The sequence below is a fragment of the Callorhinus ursinus genome, unplaced genomic scaffold, assembly GCF_003265705.2.
Source record: "Callorhinus ursinus isolate GAN/ISIS: 27379988/994484 unplaced genomic scaffold, GSC_fseal_2.0 scaffold4, whole genome shotgun sequence".
Taxonomy (NCBI): Eukaryota; Metazoa; Chordata; class Mammalia; order Carnivora; family Otariidae; genus Callorhinus; species Callorhinus ursinus.
The window spans coordinates 86,164,497-86,185,381 of record NW_027397066.1 but is presented as its reverse complement, the minus strand read 5'-3'; the positions used below and the strand labels follow the sequence as shown (position 1 = coordinate 86,185,381).

The window sequence follows — 20,885 nt, the reverse complement described above, 5'->3', positions numbered from 1 at the left end:
TCCCTTCCCCCTGGCTCTGGTAAAATAGCTTCTTTTGAGAGCAGGCCTTGTTAAGAAGAACAGGATGTTCTGGCATATTTCACAATGGTTCATCTCTCCCCTTACTGAATGAAGTACAAGGGGACTTTCCTCTGATATTTACTGAAGGGACTGGTAGGACACCTGGAGGTAAAGCTCATGAAAGTGTGGGGGCTCCCTATAACTGAGTTCCCCTGGGTTTTTTACTCTATGACTTATCCACACTGAGCCTCCAACAATTTGTTTTACAGTTCAGATTTTTCTACCTTAGCTCTGGTTCCTATGGACGTTTCTACTTGTGTGGGTTTCTGCTCCAGTAGGTTGTGGTTCTCTGTATTCGCCTGTCTCTCTACTTTTGGGGGCAGTGGTTTGCCCTGTGACCTCACCTCTCTTACAGAGCTAAGAAGAATTATTGATTGTTTTCAGTTTGTTCAGCTTTTTATTTGTTGGAATAGTAAGCTCCTTACATGTTAAAGTGGAAACTGGAAATCTTAGGGTTTTTTAAATATAGTTTTTTAAACTTTTTAACCATATGTAGTCCTAGTAATATATCAAGTCTTCTTTTCCAAATATGTATTAGGACATCCTAGTGACTATAAATTCTGTGTGTGTGGCAAGCCATTTCTCAAAAAGGGTTTTTACAATGTATAAATGATTGTTTTAGAAAAAAGCAGTGGTAAACTGTCTTTTAAGGCCTATCAAATAAGGTGTAGGCTTACCGTGGTTATGTACAGATATTTGTTCTTTTCTCTCTTTAATATCCATAAGTTTTTATTCACATATGTACTCTAGTGATAGAATGAATTGAGGTTCTAGGTGAAAATGGAATTAACATATTAAATTCATGGTTGTAATAATTTTGTCAATGTGTATATTGACAGAGGGATCTATGGCCTTTTGAAGTCATTGCTACCTACTATTAAGAAATGATACTGAGTTGCCCCTGAAACAATGTGGGGGTTGGGGCACTGACCCTTTGCACAAAAATCCATGTATAACTTTTGACTCCCCCAAACTCAACTATTAATAGCCTATATTGACCAGAAGCCTTACCAATAACATAAGCCGTCAACACATACTTTGTATATGTATTATATGCTGTATTCTTAAAATAAAGTAAACTAGAGAGAAGAAAATATTAAGAAAATTGTAAGAGAAAATACATTTCTATTACCATACCATATTTAAAAAAAAAATCTGTGTATAAGTGGACCCAAGCAATTCAGACTGGTGTTGTTCAAGGGTCACCTGGACACTATTTTTGTAAGCATGAATGTTTTATATTTCCATGTGTACATCTACAGCTAGTCAATATTTTGTTAAACTGAAGTCCTAAAGAAGTCTCAAGATTTTTCACAACCAGTATTAATCTCTGTTAAATTATAATCCTGTTCATACAACCAGGAACTTATCACTTTCCTAGACTGTACACAGCAAATAGCAATTTTATGTGCAGCAGGAGTGAACTTCGTCTTAAAAACAAAATCTATATTCTTAAGAGATCTGAGAAGCAGAATTCTTTTTCACATCTATTCTCTGAAGGGATATTTAAGGTTTGGTTAATGGAAATAAGAACAAAGTAACTTTGCTCTCTGCCCTGTCAGAAAACCATTATCATTGCATAACAAGATAGTAGTAGCATAGCCAACTTAGAAAAAACTGTTAACTGCCCATCAGTTTCCTTTTTTTTTCTGCCCCTATCAGTTTCATTACCAAAAATATATCATTTACTAGAATACTTCTGATGAATACGTTTTCCCCCTCACTGAAAGATTTTTTTTAATTGGACAGAGTTAATCAGTTTCACTCTTGAGTCCACCAATATTCTCACATTATGAGAGATACTGCTGAAAGTACAAAGACCATCTGTAAGAAACCTTGAATTCAACCTCAACAGTTTTAAAATGTTTCTCATAAACATACAGGCATTTGAATGTAATACTATTTTTTCCTTAAAAGGAAATAATGTGGTCATTTACAAAATGCAATAAAACAAATATTTATTTAACATCTGCAATATGCTCCAACTAGTCATATATATCTAATATGCTGACTTTTAAGTTCAGTGAGATTTCAGAAAAGATGTCCAAGTCCTTCATTTGATAAATGAGGAAATAGTAAACTTCCTGCCCAGCATCACATGAAAAGTCAAAGACCTCATTTAATGTCAACAATGCTTTTTTGCAATACAAAGTATGCACTAATTCTGTTTGGGCTCTGAAAAAAGCATGCAATGGACATACGAAGGAGATGATAAGCCTTGGAAGGTTGGAAAACAGACTTCCAAAAGAGGTAAAGACAAGCATGTGAAAATGAATAATGCAATCTGAAAGAGTCTAGCCTATTTCTGTAGGTCTGTTCACAAGTATGAATGTTGCCTTACCTTTTTCAACATCTCAGGTACTATATAGGGGAAGATATAACACTGGAAGCATGAACCAGCATCCTTTATCAAAAAGCAGTTGTAGCTCAAGAGTCATACATTGCACCAGTACAGAATTCAAAGATTTCAGATGCCTCAGTAAGTTATACTGTTTAAATTTTTTTTTGACCTCTGATTTTTTTTTCTCATCTTCCTGCCATTTTTTAAAGAACTGGTTTCTGTTTCCTGGTTACACATTATGTCAATGAAACATATTAAAACTCATAAATCAATTCTCTGGTTTCAGAAAGTTCTCTGTATTTGGAAAAAAGTAAAGAAAGAGCTACTCTACCTGTACTTCATTTCACTAGCACTGAGAAGAGCATTACTCATTATGGGTTTCTTTTTTTTAAAGATTTTATTTATTTATTTGACAGAGAGAGACATAGCGAGAGAGGGAACATAGGCAGGGGGAGTGGGAGAGGGAGAAGCAGGCTTCCCCGCAGAGCAGGGAGCCTGATGTGAGGCTCGATCCCAGGACCCTGGGATCATGACCGGAGCCGAAGGCAGACGCTTAACGACTGAGCCACCCAGGCACCCCTCATTATGGGTTTCTTACGCTACTAAATCTTTGGAAGGAGAATTCTTCAACAAATATTGATTGTAGCTTATAATGTTTCAGGCACTGTGCTAGAAACTGCAGATAACAGTTTGAACAAAACAGAAGTAGAATGCCCATCATGGAGCTTACAAATCAAATTCAAATTCTGCAGGATTTTGAACTGTTAATAATAACTACAATAACAGCAGCAAGGAAAATGCACTCAAAAATACTATTATTTTAGCCATATTTAAAATGAATAAAGAAGGTATTTCCAAACCAATGGAAAACTTGTGTATAAGGAATCATCTACCTATAACTATTTTTCACTATGAAATAAATGCCAAGTTCACTTGAACCCAGAACTAAGGACCAATCTAATATTATCTCATCATGACAGTAAATACTGACAGATACTGGAAACAGTGCTATTTCTTGTGGCCCAGAAGGTTGCTGGTAGCCACAGAACTGAAAGAAAAGAAGCAAAAGAAGAACACAGGCGGTACTCATCTTCAGGAGGCTTGAGCTCCAAAGTCTATTTATAAATCAGTTGTTTAAAACTTAAAGTAGTTTTGCAAATCATGCTCATATTTTGAATCAGTCCCAGAAGCCTCTTAAACACAGTATAACTGAAATACTATTCAATTACAATAACATCAGAGTGTTCAGTTGCTAACATATATGGTAATGTAGTTACAAACATTTCTTTCTTTGTTGTTCTATTTTTTAATAAAATTTCATCCATTCCTTAGGATGTGAGTGCAAAAAAGGCTTCCATTAAGAAGAGTTAATCAGATATAAGAATTTTGGGAAATTAAAATTTATTAACATTTAAAAAATATCAAGTGAATTGGGGAAATATATAGAGAAAACAGATGGAAAATATGAGGGGAGTTTAATACACAAGAAAAATAAATTGAGGAGGTCAAATGTAGAGTTAGGATGAGTTCCATGAAGAGAAAAGAAAAAATACAGGGGAAGAAATAGTCAAAGGTACAACAGAAGAAAACTTCCTAAAGTGGAATGAGGACATTTTTTTTCTAGATTGTACAGGACCATTTATGGCTGAGAAGAATGCATTTTAAAAGAGCTATGCCTAGACAGATTTGGACGTAGATTCTCCTGTGAGCTTTTAATTTTCTAGGTGGAATTTCAGAGCTGCCAAGATAAAGATCCTAATTACCATTTAAATAAGAAAAAAAGTTATCTAAAAAAAATGGAATCAAATTTTTATCAGATGTCTCATAAGTAACACTGGATAAAAGTCTCCCAAGTTTTGAGGGGAGATTACTTTGAATCAAGGAGCATATACACAATAAATTGTTAACTCTGAGGAAAAAATTAAGGCATTTTGGATATGCAAGGACTCAGTTTGCTTCCTACCCACCATGTCTGGAAAACAGAAACAAGAATGAACTCTTGGGGATGTACGCAAGGAGAAAGGGGGGAAAAAATCAAATACCAAGCAAGACAAGGGTGTGAAATAATAAAGCAGATCTAACCAAGAGAATAATGAAAAGAAACCCTAATTCAGAAAAAAGGAACCAGACAGCACAGAGAAGAATGACCTGAAGAAGAAGAAGGTATAGGGCGCCTGGGTGGCTCAGTCAGTTAAGCGACCGCCTTTGGCTCAGGTCATGATCTCAGGGTCCTGGGATTGAGCCCCGCATCGGGCTCCCTGCTCAGCGGGGAGCCTGCTTCTCCCCCTCCCTCTGCTGCTCCCCCTGCTTGTGCTCTCTCACTCTCTCTCTGTCAAATAAATAAAAATAAAATCTTAAAAAAAAGAAGATGGTATATTTCATTTACCAAGTGATATAACTGGAAAAATCATTGTGATGTGATGAAAGCATATAATTCTTCTATCAAGAACACCAAAAAAGAAATTAGAATTTTCAAGAAAAATTTAAAGCTCACAGAAAAAATGTAAGTCCAAATGTGAAAGAAACTAATATATGGCACAATTTGAGGCATTTAAGAAAGTGCAATCTATTTTATCTTGGCACTTAACATATTATTTTCGGAACAAACAAAATTTTAATGCTATGGGATCATTTTTTTTTCCTTCTTTACATATTCAACCACACCACTTGGTGTTACAGTGAATTCTATTTATTATAATCACATTATAAATGTTGTGGGTTTTTTTTTTCTCAACAAACAAAGCACAGGAGAGAGAGCTATAGATGAAGAACAGAATATAAATATATAAACAGAATATAAATAAACTTAGCAATAGAGAATGGTATAGAATACAGAAGTTGGTAGAAGGCAAGGGAAAAAGGAAATGAAATGAGAAATACTAATGTTCATATCCTGCATAGTGGGGAGTCAGGAAGCTATGGTTTGATGTTGATAATTTTGAAAATTAAGTATTACTGTAGGAAAAAGTGATAAAGACATACTTCTTATTACATCATTTTAAATTGTTTTTGATGTTACCACATACCTGTATTTTTTTAAAAGTCACTGTAGAAACCAACCAATCAATCAAATCTCTCTGTTTTTGTGTTCCTTATTTCCCAGAAATGATAGTTCAGACTGGGATGGTACTCAATAATATTTCCAACCTACACAGGGCAACCAGTCTATCAGTATGCATATATGTATACAAAGGGCCTGCTATGCGCTTGGTTGCATGCTAATTATTGTGGGGGGATTTAATGAACATACAAGTTATGATCCTGGCTCTCAAGGAAACTTCTATCATGATGAAAGGAGGCAGTTGCTGACACATAAATAGCTGATATATTTTAAACTGTTAAGTAATTGGGAGACACTCCAAAACATCTTTCACATGGGTGCCAAATCCCATGACACCACCATGTAAGGAATCTTCATTCTCATGGGAAGTCCCTGGGATTAGCACAAGACTATCATCTATCTTTAAGCAAGGTGTGCCAAAGTATCTGTCCTTGTTCCTAAAAACAGGATATGAAACAGAGTTAGAACAAGTAACATCTACCATCCTCAGTAGTTTTTAAATCATGCATGCTACCATTTTATATTTCTATGGACAAGTTTGTATCCTTTCAGTGTACCTAATATAGTAAAAGATGATTGTGAACAGATGAAACTATGGACTCATAATTTGTATCCTGATTGAAATAATAAAAGAGATGGAAATAATCTTTCCTTCTAGGGGCCTTCTTCAGAGACAATGTTGTTAGACTTGTGCAATCTCTGTCAGGCCCCAGTGTTGAGAAAGTCATGCCAACTCTTGTGCCTAGGACCATTCAGGCAACTGAAGAATCATCCTTCGAGCAGAGGGCTAGATGCATCCTGGGAAACTCCCCACCTGACCAGTCTGTGAGTCCTACAATTTTCATCTCATTATGCTTTTTAAAAGATCATGGTACTGACTCTTTCCTATGAGTTTATATACTCTACAAGGGCAAGGACAATGGCTTTCTCCTTTCCTAATACATAGACGCTCAACATATGCTTGAGGAATGACCAAATACTTATTCAGTCATTGAAATTTTGCCAACTAATACATTGGATGTTTCATTATATTAACTCATTCATTTATTCCCTCTTGGTAGCACGGGAGATAAGAATTATTAGCTATTCCTATTTCACAGATGGGGAAGCAGATTCTGAGAGGCTAAAACTACTATGTGGGGTAAAAACACACAGTTTATAAGAAGGAAACTTAGGATTCAAAACTAGATCTTCCTAACCCAAAAGGCCAAACTGTTTAATGGCAGCCAGCTGTTTAAGAGTTAGTTCATTGTGATCCATTAGAAATAAGGCGGCAGTGTAGATTCCTTTGGGGGGAAAATATGGTTGAAAAGCAGGAATAACTGGGAAAGGATGGAAAGAAAGGTCACACAAGTGAGAATACCAAAGAGGAAGAAATTACAGTCCTAAAAGAACGGCAGTGATGTTAAATATAATTCATACAGAGGTTTAAAACCCTATGACCTATTCTTTTCCTCAGTAAAATGGGGATATACAGCACAAACAAACAAACAAAAAAAAGAGGTGATGTGAGAAAAAAATAAGATAATCTCTGTAAAGTGCCTAGCATGGTGCTTAACACAATGTAAGAACTTAGTCAATATTGGCTATTACCAGAATGATAGAGATCCTATTATGTAATTTGAGGCAAACATCCTTCCCTTCCTATGGCTCCGTTTTTTCAATTGTAAATGCAACAGACAGGTTGGAGAGTCTCTAAAGTCCTTTTCAGCTGACAACAATCCATGATTCTATATTTGAAAATGAACTATATTTTTGCAAATCTGATGAATGATTTATTGAAATGTTGAAGTAAAAGTGGTGGCAATACCATATAAGCAATTGGAAACAACTCTAGTTTACACAGCTAGATCTAAAATATAAAAACATATTCAAACACACACATACATGCACACAGAATTAAACCGACAGTCCAGAAAAAAACTGTTACAAGTTCAAAGGAAGGTGGATGAAAAAGTCTTTGATAATTTGTTATAAGAGAGTTTGAAACAGATCTTTAAAATGTTCATCATTTGTGACAGAACATTTATTCATTAAAAACTCTTTATATCCTCCTTATATTTACATGTTTTCCCCCTCACTGTTTTAGGCACGTTTCCACGTTAAACGTAGTTGCTGGTATTTAGTTGAATGAATGCCACCACTTTGTTATTATATATTTTCCAAAATTATCACCTACCTTTTCCTTTATCATGATTCTACCAGATAAGAAGGGAGTTTCCCCCCACGTTTTTGCAGATATAGGCTCTTAAACAGAGTATAATGTTAAGCAAATTAGCTCTACCCAAACCTATTCAGTGATTTTGGAAAGCATTTCTATATGTACTAGGAATGGCATATTTTCAAACATAAAACAAATAATGAGTGAGGAACAATTTTAAAACATGAGAAAATGGCAGCTCTAACTCCAACTGTTTCCATGCAGGTATGCAGTAACTTACTAGACATGGTTAAGTTGCCACAATAGCTTCTAAAAGAGTCTGAGTCAGCTTGGTTATGAGAGAGAGTAACACTCTTAAGAGCTTCATCACCTTCAGTCCTTGGATACTAAAGCCCTTAGTCACTTGTCCTGGTTAAAAGCTACTATTTTAAGTTCAAAGTAGAAAGCTCCTTTCGAGTGGTAAAAACAGTTTAAAATAACAGTGTGCAGGGTTTGGGGGAAAGCCTCCTTTATGCATCTACCATGCCCCCTCACCTCATCCCCCTCTGTCCCAGTCAAGCATTATTATAATCAGTGCTTTCTTATCCTGCATCAATATTCAGGATCCAGGTCGCTAAACAATTAACGAGATACAGACCGCTCGCTCCTTCTATCCTCATTGTTGCATCACTGGTGTTCAGAATTCTGGAACAGCGTGTGTAAACATTAGAGTCATGTGTGCCTGACCACATGGGAAGAGGGAACACCTGGTGCCAATCTTAACATCATCAAGCCAGCTGTTTCTGGGTGAGCTCCTATTTGATTCTTCAGCTGTCTTCTAAAAGGGCATATAAAAGCAGTTGATACAAATGAACTTTAGGATTTTGTGCAACTTCATGATATCTGAAAAGATGCATGACATTAGTTATTTTTTCACTTTATATTCAGAGACAGAAACTTTTACTGTGGTTTGTTTAATTAACCATTTCTACCAAGAGGACTTAAACAATATCAGAAGTCCAAAATATATGTGAACAGATGCACACACACACACACACACATGCACACACACACAGTAGTAATTGAAAGGGGATAAAGTAAAATTTCACACTGCTTTTTGGCATATATCTTTCACATTCAATGTACCATTTTGATATTTTATAATACTAAGACAATTGCAGCTAAGTATCGTCTTTGTGAAGGGAGTGCATCCATTGAATAAATCAATTTTTATTGCATGCTTGCCACTTCAAGTGAAACCAAAGTACAATCAAGTGAAAGTTATATTTAAATCCTTTTCTTAGCAGAAATGTGTTAATTTATGGCCTTTATCAAATTCTGAGCACTTTCAGCTTATGATCACATATAATTAAGTGTCCAAAAAAGTTGAGAGGAAAATATTAATGTTCTAATATAGGATAATTCTTGTGAAAGCCCACGAATGTTCAGAATTGTCACTGCTCTTAGAAAAGGATACTCATACGTAATTTCACACAAACTTTCACTATTTAGGCCAACAGTGATTAAGATGAATACGTTATCTTTAGGCCAAAATAATAAAAAAGCAAGCAAATAAAGCAAATGAAAAGAATCTTTGTAAGCCTATAATCTACTTTCACATACCTTAATTCAGTATATTAGAAATGTACAAAATATTTTAAATAAATTATATCTTTTCAAGTCCAGAAGGAACTTTTACGCAACAGGGATGAAAAATGCCCATCCTTAGATTTTGTTGTGTTGGTTAAATGAGTCACTCTTTTGGCAATTTCTTCCACATGAGAGCAAATTCAGATGTTAAACAGCTAAAACTTACTTTCTAAGTCTCATATGTAAATAATAAATTTGGACAGATAATCTCTAAATTATTTCAGATCTGAACTTTTCTTATACCAAAACAGTACTTAAAACAAAATAGATTTTTGGTGCTTGGTTTAACTCTTGGGGAAAAGATTCTTTATTTTTAAAAGTTAAACAAATTCCTTTAGTTCAATGTACTGTATTTAAAAGATTCTAGTTTTTCCTTTTTTAGAAAGATAGTATAATTACAAAAAAATTCTATGAAATAAGAGTTCAAACAGACCAACTTTTAAATTACCTAGGAGTTTATTTTTTGATGATCTAATTTCAATTCTTTGTTATGCATGGTTTCTATTTTTGGATAATCAATGGTGATGTCCATCTAAAATGATCTTTAGATGCAATACAACAAAAACAAAAACAAAAAAATAACCCTCAAAGTTTACTCATATTTTAAAGATTCCAACCAGTCAGCTTACAACTTGCGATGAAAAGCACTGGAAAACATATGCCAGATACACTTTAAATTTGTGTACTTTACTTTTAATTAAAGTTTGTGTGCCTCAACTTTTTTTAAAACTCAAGACTTGGGCGCCTGGGTGGCTCAGTCGGTTAAGCGACTGCCTTCGGCTCAGGTCATGATCCTGGAGTCCCGGGATCGAGTCCCGCATCGGGCTCCCCGCTCAGCGGGGAGTCTGCTTCTCCCTCCAACCCTCCCCCCTCTTATGTGCTCTATCTCTCATTCTCGCTCTCTCAAATAAATAAATAAATAAAAATCTTTAAAACTCAAGACTTTCTTTTTATTGATAAATATAAATGAAAAACTCTTAAAATCTATCTGGGAAAGGAAAAGCAATTCCCTAAGTATAGAGACTTTTTTTTTTTTTAACCCAAGTCTTGATGTAGAGTTAAAAGCCGAGGAGGGTTGAGGGAGGTGTGATGAAGAAGAACTGAACAGGGAGGGGGAAGGGAGAGGAGAGGGGTCAGTGCAGGAAGGCATAAGGAGGATGATCAATTAATCACTTTCTTGAGTGTTCTGTGGTTTGTCTAATCTTGCAAGTCAGATTATGAATTGTCTTGCATCTGAAGATGATTACAAATTCAAAAATACATCTTTTTTTTTTAAAGGCATTATTTATGAGACTGAGTGATAGGCAAGCACACTTCACTTACAGTGGCATTGCAAATTAACAACCAGAACCAAGGTACGGTTTGCCCACATTTACCAAAATCACAAAAAAAAGTTTGGCATAACTGGTTCCATTTGCTGAAGGAAGAAAAAAAAGATTAATCTGGTATTAAAGCACTGCCTTTGAGACTTTGGTAGGAAAACGGCGTATTGGGCGGATCCTGACCTAGACACCTTGATCTTTGGTTCATGACCCTGTCAGAGCCAGACAAGGGCTCCCTGACTATGAATTAAACTGTTTGATTCCTCCGCCCACAGACACACAAAGCCCGCACTCTCTCAGCTGTTACATAAGAGTCTCTGGAATCCTAGGATGGTGTTTGTAAATAGCGCTGCCATGCGCAGGGTACCCACGTGTCAAATGTTGATGTGACCGCGTGTAATCAGAAGGCGAGAGAGCATCAACAAGCTCCGAAGAAAAGCCTACCTTTTCTTTGGCCCTAAAAATGAGCATGTGCCTGTCAAGGAACTATCTCTAAGAGTGATTTATTTTACCTTTTCCTTTCCTTACCCTCTCTCTGCCTGCCCCCCCCCCCAAATTAATGGGAGGAAGAACAGGAGAAATGACCAATCCCCACTGTATTCCTTTCCTTCTTTAAACAGCACCTAACCAGAGTACAGAATCACAATTAACTGCCTTTTCTAATTAAATTTGGGGAACGTTTTGAAATCTCAACAATGCATTCTGAATGCACTTTCTACCTCCTCTTATCCCAAGACTTCTCCTTTATCTTTGCTCACTTACTTTGGTGTGAACTGAAATATTATGAGAAGTAGGATTACACAACTACTCGACAGAGATACTCTTAAGTAGGCAAATGGTTTGCAAAAAGACAATTTACATCCAAATAAAATTACAACATGACCCTTTCAGCAAAAAGTATCCCATGCCTATGTTTGAGTAAAGAGCAATGCAATTTAGTATTTTACCTGTCTTCTTATTTTAATTTTCAACCTCATCTATATTCATTGCATCTTTTACAATGGGTTTATGAACAGGAAACAAGTAAACCATTTCTTAAGGGGGTTGAGCTCTTACCAATATTCAAGAAAAATGTCAATATCAAGATTTTTACCCCTAAATATGGAAAGTTTCCCATAACCTTCAGCTTTATTTAAAGCATGACATATTATAACAATGCAAAAAAAAAACTGAAGCAAAACTGTCAGTAAATTAAACTAGTGATATGAAAAATACTCTGATTTCAACAAAATCTCAAGCATTTTTTAAATCATTTTAAAATGCTATATTCTATATCTCCTACACACTTGGTAAAAAATGTTTTTAAATTATATATTAAAATTAGTTGATGTCTATAAAATTTCCTACTTGAAATATAAGAATCACAAGTTTCAAAATATTGAAAATTTAGTTCCCAAAGTTAATAACCAAATGTCCTTACCTTATGTGTTTCATTAGAAAAACATAAGTAAATTATAGGTATTAAGAGGTAAGCCATTAGCAAAATGTCTACTAGCTTTGCTTCCCACCAGTATGTTTTTCTCCAAGTTATGATGTAGTAGACATTCCAAAAATAAGTACAACTTTGTCTTACTTTCAACTAAATGTTATAACTTCACAGGAGAAAAAAAATAACCGCTCGGTTGGCTATACTGGTATAAAGCTAGATTAAATCTAGAGTATAAAGTTTAAAATATATGCTTTCCTGCTAAAATGTACCTGCTTCTGTTTTTACTGAAACAATTCACGTGGTTAGTCTGATGTTGGAAAATTTGTTCTTCCTTCATGTTTGAAAAGTATCCATATATGGTATTTTTCCTTTCACCAGTTCTCTTTGGTACATTAAAATATAAATATAAATTAATTAATGTTTCAATAACTGGATTCACTTTTTAAGAGGCTTATTCTAATTTTATGAATGATCACTTTATTTGCAGAAGTGATTTCTTGTTCTGTTATGATGTATGCAGTAAAACAAACAAAAAGCTAATAATCATCCAAACTAATTAGAGGGTGCATAAAAGTAATCCTTTTAATGCAAAAATCATGAGAGATTATAAAAGAGCTGAGAGAACTTTATAGCCAATGGCAAATATGAAAATTCTATAACTTCAAAGTAAGAGACTTCAAACAAAAAATGGAGAAAGTGCTGAAAGAACAAACAGATTAAAAAATAAATTAATAGGAACAAGATGGTATGTTGGGGATGGAATCTGGGTGTGGTGTCATCGTATTATTTTCAGATCCTGGCACTTTACTTTAGAAGAAGCAAAACTAATAATTAAGGTATTTTTTAATGGTTGCCCTTGTTTCTTAATGTAGACAGGGAAGAAAAATGGGGAATAACTCAGAGATAGATCATGTTATATCCTCTGGGTTTCACTATCATTATTTAAGCCTTTTTACTTCTACATTGCAAGATGAAAAATATACCAATTTGAGGAGAAATACTATAATAAAAACTCATCTTGAGATTTGGGTGAATAGTTTTCATTAAAGAATAATCTGGACATAGAAGCTAGGTTAATACTCTATCGATAAAGAAAGCAAGCAACTTGAAAAGGCAGGTTTTAGCAATGGCTAATGATATATGACAATAGTAATAAAAATTATCATTACTTTGCAGCATTCACAGAACAAACTGAAACAAATCTCAAAACTGTAAAAGGAGCAAATGAAAAATAACAATACTGTGTATGGCATGCCTTAATGGGAGATCTGCTATGTCTAGGCCTGACCATAGACAATTCTGTTCCCTGAAGACAGCAGTCCATCAGCAAAAATTCACAGCCCTACGTTTTACTTCTGAATATAGGGCATCTTCCATAGAAATTACTTATAAAGAGCAAAGCTCAAAATATAAACAAATCAAAATATCTCATCTCCTATATTTTTAATGTACTTGAAAAAATTTAAGATTTTTGGGAGTATATTTAAAAAGCAAAGATGGAACAGCACACTAAACCCAGTGAACAACTTTTGAACACAACTATTATGGAAATACTATTATAAAAACCTATTATCAACTGAGGTGGTTCACAAAGTATTAAGAGAAATAAGAGAGGGTAAAAACAAGGAAGCTTTTCATTTCTCCTATATGGAGGACCAGACCCATATTCTACCTTACTGCTTTCTACAACAATCGCTCCATCAGCTTGATAGGATCAAGATTCTAATGTGAGTGTCTAACTTGTACCTGTTCCAAATACACAACAAACCTACAGGTAAGTGCTATAATCACACTCTTAAAAAGCAGAATTTCTGGCCACTGCTATAGCGATTCCTTGAAAAAATAATGATTACAGCAATTATATGAAGCCAAGGCATTTCCTTATTGAGTACAATAACATGTATACATTATTAAAGTTGAATGCTTGCAGATAATTGACTCTCCCCCACCCTAGTTATATTTGTAGTTCCAAACTATGGAATCCAATTGGCAGCAAATCAACATTCTCATCAGAATAAAGAAGGAGAGAAGCATTGCTCAACAAGAAGAATGTCTGGTATCTAGAATTACATTAAGTTAGAAATTCAAAATAAAACCAACCCCAAGTAATTCACCCTGTGTTTCCAAAACTAAAAATCCTAATTTCATAGGGACAAATCCTAAAAAACTCACTGGTGCCATGTTTCTAGAAAGATATGCATAGCCCCATACCACTTAATTCAAACAGCACCCTACATTTCTTTGCATGAGACATGAGATACTTTCTGAAGGCCAAATACCTTGTCAGTTGTATGCATTTTTACTTTATTTAGGATATAATTCACATATAATAAAAGAATCACCTTCTTAAAGTATACAATTGGGTACTTTTTTAGATTTGTGCAAACATTACTAACTATAGGATATTTTTAGGCTCCAAAAGAAACTCTGTATCTATCAACAGTCACTCCCCCTTCTTCTCCCCGCCAGCCCCTAGCAATAAGTAATCCACTCTCTGCCTCTCTAGATTTGCCTATTCAGGAGATTTCATATAAGTGAAATCATATCATATGTGGCTTTTTGTTATTTACTTCTTTTCAAGTTCATCTATGATGCAGCATGTATCCGCCCTTCGTTCCTTTTTGTTGCCTAATAATATTCCATTGTATGGATATACCACAGTTCATACATTTATGAGTTGTGATGGACTTTGGGGTTGTTCCAATTTTTGACAATTATGAATAATGCTGCTATGAGTATTCAGGTACCAGTTTTTATGTAGACAATTGTGTGTATTTTAAGTCTCCTCTTAGGACTTTCCCTGCATAGCCTACATCATAGCTTTACTTTTTTATTACTAGTAATGAGGCAGAGTAGCAGAGTGGTTAAAGGGCTGGGATCTAGAGACAGACTGCCTAATTCAAACCTTAGCTAAGCCATGTACTGGCTGTATGAATTTGGTCATTCAACCCCACTATGCCTCAGTTAGCTCACCTGAAATGAGGATAATAATACCCATCTTGAGAGTCATGAAGAGAATTAATGACATAGTTACAATGTAGTAAGTTATTAAAACAATTTAAAATATTTTGAACACAAAGGTCATCTTATGCAAAAACACTTTTAAGTAAACAAAAACCTACATTCTGATGCACGTTTTGATAAGGAATGGTAGCACAATCACATGACTGATGAAGTAGAACTGGGTTAACTTTTCTGCTTTCAGGAAAAAAGATTTAAAGATACCTGATAGTGTGATAAAATGGTATGGACCTAAATATACAATACACAAGTGTCCAAGTCAAACTGGGGGTATCCGAGTAAGACTGGTAGACTATATCCATGTCAGTATCCTGGTTGTGATATATTTTTTTTTTTTACCAAAAGTTACCAGAGGAAGAAATTGGGCAAAAGGTACATGCCCAATTATTATTATTTCATATACCTGTATCTGAATCTACAAACACCTTAATAGAAATTTCAATTAAAAATATGTGATCTCTGTGTAAATTTACTAAAAATCATTAAGCTGTATGTTTACAATGGATGGCTTTTATGAAACATTTGCCATAGCCTACAGAAGTTATACTTAAGGAAAAACCACCATCATTACCACCATCATCACCATTACCACTGAGAATAGATTATACATTTTCTAATTAAATGACATTACTTTTTTCCAGTTCTAGGTCATTCATTATTTTTTCTCAGCTTTTGAGACATAATTGACATATAACACTACGTAAGTTTAACGTGTACAATGTAATGATTTGATATATGTATATATTGGGAAATGATTACCACAATAAGGTTAGTTAACACATCCATCACTTCACATATTTACAAAGTTTGCATGTGTGTGTGGTGAGAACTTTGTACTACACATTACATTCCAGAACTTATTCCTCTTATAACTGGAAGCTTGTACTCCCTTCATTACATATTGACTGAGTAGAACACCACTAAGTTCTACTATGGAATAAACAGATGTAGAAATCAGTGCCTCTCTTCCAAGAACCATAAATTTAATTTAAAAGAAACATTTATAGTATCTTTAGTGAAGCAACCAGTTCATTTTATGACGTAATTTGTCCTCCAAAAACACTTCATCCTAATTTATTCATCTCTTAATTTTAATTCTCAGATTATTTGGAGCTTGATTTCAAGTCAGTTTGAGTAACAATCCTGAGTAAATATAAAATATTGAATTCCAAATTCTTAGAACTTCAGGTAGGTTGACATTATCACTGAGTTTGTTTTTACACAGAATATTGAAAATTCACCTACTATTTCTAGTTCTTGAATCCTAGCACATTTAACTGCATTTCATGACAAGTGGAGCAAGCATAAATCAAAGCTGATAGAATTTACTATTTTGGAAGGGGCAACCAAAATCTATTTTATTGCGAAAAGATTATATGTCTATCTTAAGTCAGGGATTTTCTGCAATGTACAATCTAGAATCAGAATAATGCTGGAAATAGCAGATACTTAAGACTTTTTGGCTTGCAGTCACACTGATTCAAGGGCTCTCACTTTACCCTCTCCTCTTGTGGAACTCTTCTTTCCCACTGTATACCAAAGTATATATATCTTGTACTGTACACCAAGGTATACAGATGTACTATATAACCTCCTTAAATAATGTCACAGTATTCCCTGAGTTTTGGCAGCGAGTCAAAACAGAAATTAGAGATCTAGACCAAGTAAATACTGTATATTTGGCAAAATCATTTGTGGTTGTGTTCTTCAGCACAATTTCCAAGATAACCACCAGCTCTACTTGGCAAAACGACTCTCCCACAGTTAAGGCTCCAATTGTAAAGTTGGCTTGTAAAATATTTTCCTGCTACTGGCTTTGGTGCCATTACTATGCTTAAGAACTAGTGTGCAATGGTGGCATAATCATTGAGGAAAATGTTATTTTGATGAACCAACACTGACAGCCACTCCAAAGCTTTACCTTGTCTATAGAGTTGTTTATAAAACAAAGAAGGCTCCCTCCAGTAATCGGAGATGGCTAGGTAAGACTATTAAATTCTATTAAGCAACGACAACTGAACTCATTGAAGAAGGAATTAGAGCATTAAAAAGCACGTTTAATCTTTCCAAGTATTAGATATTCTAACATGTCAAACACCCATAGCTTTTGATGATGTTTTATTTAAAGATAATTTCAAAGAATTCATAAGAATTTATCAACTTGGATCTGGGACATAATGGAAAATGGGTTTCTGCCAGGTGTGTCTGTGAATTATAAGAAAGGTTTCTTAATGAGATCAGCAAATAAGGAAATACATTTCAATAGTGACACTGGCTTTCAACATTGTGTGTGGGTGGAGCCTTGGAGGAATTGGTAGAGAAATTATAACTTCAGCAAGTGAAACCAAAACATTAACTCCATTTTTTGTTACCTGATACAACAAGCCCAGTGCCTAAACAGGACTTTGGAAGTCTCTCATAATAACTCCTTGGCAGGTGCATTTCACTTGTTCTGGAAGTGATGCTGACCTGCCAATGTCTACCTTCATGTGCCACTGCATCAAAATCATATCAATCCCCTTGACTCCTTGCATGGACCAGCATAATGCCAAATATAATTAAAGCCATAGTTGGTAAATCTGTGAATTTAAACAAAACAAGGGACTCTCTTCGTTCCAAGTTAATTTCTCACTAACCATTAGTTCAATAAGAAAATAAGGAAAACAATACTGCAGTTTAAGAAAAAGATCTATCTTGTTATTGTCCATTATCATTTCCATAAAATTCAACTGCTCAAGACAATTCTGTCCTATGAAATTTTGAGAACATCCAGGTGCTACTATCACACATATAATAAATGAAAGAAGGAATTCAAATAATTTCTCTTTTATAATAAAGGAGAAAGTGGTACTTATATTGAAATTGGTGAATAATGTGCATCTCCTCCTAATAATCACTTAAGCCCCTCATACTAACAGTTATTTTCAGCATACAAATAGGATACATAAAATAACAAGAGTCTAAATTTGATATGAAAGAACAGATCTTCACGGTCACAATAAATATTATTAACCAATGTAGGTATTCTTATTTACCAATATGAATGGAAAATACTACATCTATTATTAGTTGAATAACCTGAAGAAAGCATAAACCACAACATTTGAAAAGTCCCCAAAAAAGCAGTTAAATATTAGTCTGTTAGCAAAAGGAACTGTTTATTTTTAACTCTGAATTACTGCAATAATTAATCATAGTTTTCTCAAGGAATAGTAAGCATTTATGCTAAACTCCTAAGTATTTTCCTTATTTTAGGACAAATAAGAACTAACCAAATGAGCTGTTTCTATTCCAGAGATCAGTAATACTACTCCCTTGTAATCATGTGAAATAACCTTCAGTATCAATGATTAAACTTAACCGCTTTTTCAGAGATCAAAATAGAAAGAGTTACAAAGTGAACTGAGGACAAATGGTTTTGGAAATCTGGTTTATGGAGTAATGTCCATTACTGTACTCCTCCTTCCGTCCATCTTTTCATCATATACATGCCTTCTAAGCTTAAGTTTGACTTTCCAGTCCTTCACTAACACTTCTCTGCTTAATAACATTAAAAAAAAAAAACCAATATTGTGATGAAACTTATATTCTACCTCAAACCTATTAGGAAACACACATGCAAACATGTAAAAGAATGTAACTCTCCTCCAGCATTTCAACTTTCCATTAAAACGCAAATAAATGATTTCATTAACCAGGCAACAATACCCACAGTCTTAAACCAAAGCAAAGCAAAGCAAACCAATATCTTTTCTCTTTACATCCCAACTTCCCCTAAGGAACAATCTTCCTCCTATGTTGGATCATTTGTTGATGAATATTTTTTATTTGGATTTGCCATTATTATCCCTTATTGGAGAGGTGAAAGCACATTATGAGACTTTAGATTTTAAATTCGTGGATATATCCTATTCCCTACACAGGAAAATATAAAAATATTTCAGTAAATTTTAAGCAAACAACTGGAAAATAACCCTTCTTTCAATTCCTAAACACTAGATGAAGGAGGGGGGATCAGTCAGTGATTATGTATGTATGTCATGAAAGCAATAGCCAGTAAATAACACTTATATTTCATATTCGACCTTCCCAGGAGTCTATCCAGGCCACACTTTATTTTGTCATAGGTAGAAAACTCTCCATAGAAACTCTGTTAGCTTAATAACACTAGACAAGCAGCCCCAGCGAAAAGATTCGGCAAGACTCGTGTGTGTGTGTGTGTGTGTGTGTGTGTGTGGTGTGTGTGTGTGTGTATGTGTGTATAGAAGGAGGAGGAAAAAAGAGACACAGAGAGAAAGGCAGATAAAAAACCAAAGGAAAGAGAGCAACCAAGACACAGAGAGAGAAATTTGGATGGGACTGTTAGAAATCAGCTCCCTACTTCTCCGTTTCTTTGCTGGGATTGGGTTTCATTTCTTTCGGCGCCCCTGACCTTGCAGTCTTCCAACTCTCAACTCTGCCCCCCTTCTCCCGCCCGCCCGCCCCCTCCCCCGGCCTGCGCCTGCCTTTGTGTCTGCCTGTCACTTACCGGGGAACCAAACGAAGCTGATTCGGGAGAAGCACAAAGCCAGGACACAGATTTGCCCACAAATTCTCTTACACCCACTCCCCAGGCTGGAAGGCACAGCCCATTGCAGAGCTGATGTACCTTGAGAAAAGTGGGATCTGGTCTTGTTTGGGGGACCAGAGAAACTATTCTCTCTCACTCAGCACCACTAGCAAAACGCGCGGACTTAGGAAAAAACAAAACCCCACTTAGTGTACTACAGGTCCACTCCCCGTGACATTCGCTTAGTTCGCCCCCCAAAAAGCGGACACCGGGGTAGAAAGAGGCGGACGCGAACGCAAACCCAGACTCAGACCCTACAACAGATAAAAGGGTCGAAAAACACTCCGTCAGAGTTCTTTCCGGGGTGGGTTAGGTTAAACGAGAGACTGGTCTGACTTACAAGAAGGAAAGGGGGTCGGGGAGGATTCAAGGGAAAAGTAATGCCCCCCAAAGCTGAACTATTTGAGAAAGGAAAGCAAAGAAAAAAATCACTTTCCTGAGGATAAAAGGCCGGGAAACCGGCTGGTCAGAGTCACAAAGGTAAGTTTTCTGGGTAAGGAGAGGAGCATTAGCAGGAGAGCGGAGAGAACACAGAACTACAGGTTTAAAGGGGGGGGGGGGAATTAAAACTATATTTGTCAGCCATGTTGAAGAGGCTCCAGTAATTTGTGAAGCTTCCCTCTTCCCTCTTGGTATTTGTGGGTGACACTGCAGGGTTTGCTCCCCAGTCCCTGGAAGCCCGAGAGAAAGCAAGGGGGAGAGGAAAGGGAGAGTTTCGCGGCATAAGAGAAGCGCTCTGACCTCGTTCACGTCCCTCAGCCTTGCAGCAATCCAGCAGTTGCAGTCGGGTCTCCTTTCTAACAAATCCTAAAGGGCAGCCATCTTGCTTCCTTCTGCTTCTCTACGAAAGCAGCCTAGCCTCCGCATCAATATTCATAAGGCAGTTTGACGTCTGTTCTCATCACTCGGCGGGGCCGGCGTCTCGGGGCGGCCTCGCCGAGGGGGCGGACGTGACTCGCATGCGAGCCGGGCCTGGGCGCGCGGCGCTCGCGAGGAGGCGGCGGCGGCGGCCGCCCGAGCTCTCGCCGCAGCCGCTGCTGCTGCCGGCTCTCCTCCTCCTCCTCCTCCTGGCCTCCTCCTCCTCCGCCCGGCTCGCCTCCTCCTCCACCAGCCTCCTCCTCCTCCTCCGCCCTGGCCTCCGTCGCCGCCCTGGGGCCCTCAGCCCCGGCTCCCAGGGAATCAGCCCCCCGCCCGGGGCTTCCCGCACAAAGGCCGGCGGCACCTGGGGGCCGTACAATGGGGTGCGCAGTCG

General features: G+C 36.3%; 1 protein-coding gene across 4 annotated transcripts in view; it reads right to left on the bottom strand.

The window, feature by feature from the left end:
• The window catches only part of TET2 (tet methylcytosine dioxygenase 2), a 137,114-nt gene extending 116,459 nt beyond the window's left edge, over positions 1 to 20,655 (bottom strand). For 2 of the 4 annotated variants that reach the window (XM_073892071.1, XM_073892072.1), the window contains exon 1: positions 20,375 to 20,654. The gene's annotated coding sequence lies outside the window, so the exon portion shown is untranslated. Of the gene's footprint in view, positions 1 to 20,374 lie in introns of all 4 variants that reach the window. The other 2 variants (XM_025873658.2, XM_025873657.2) reach the window with 2 other exon arrangements.
• Between the last annotated feature and the right edge of the window lie 230 nt (positions 20,656 to 20,885).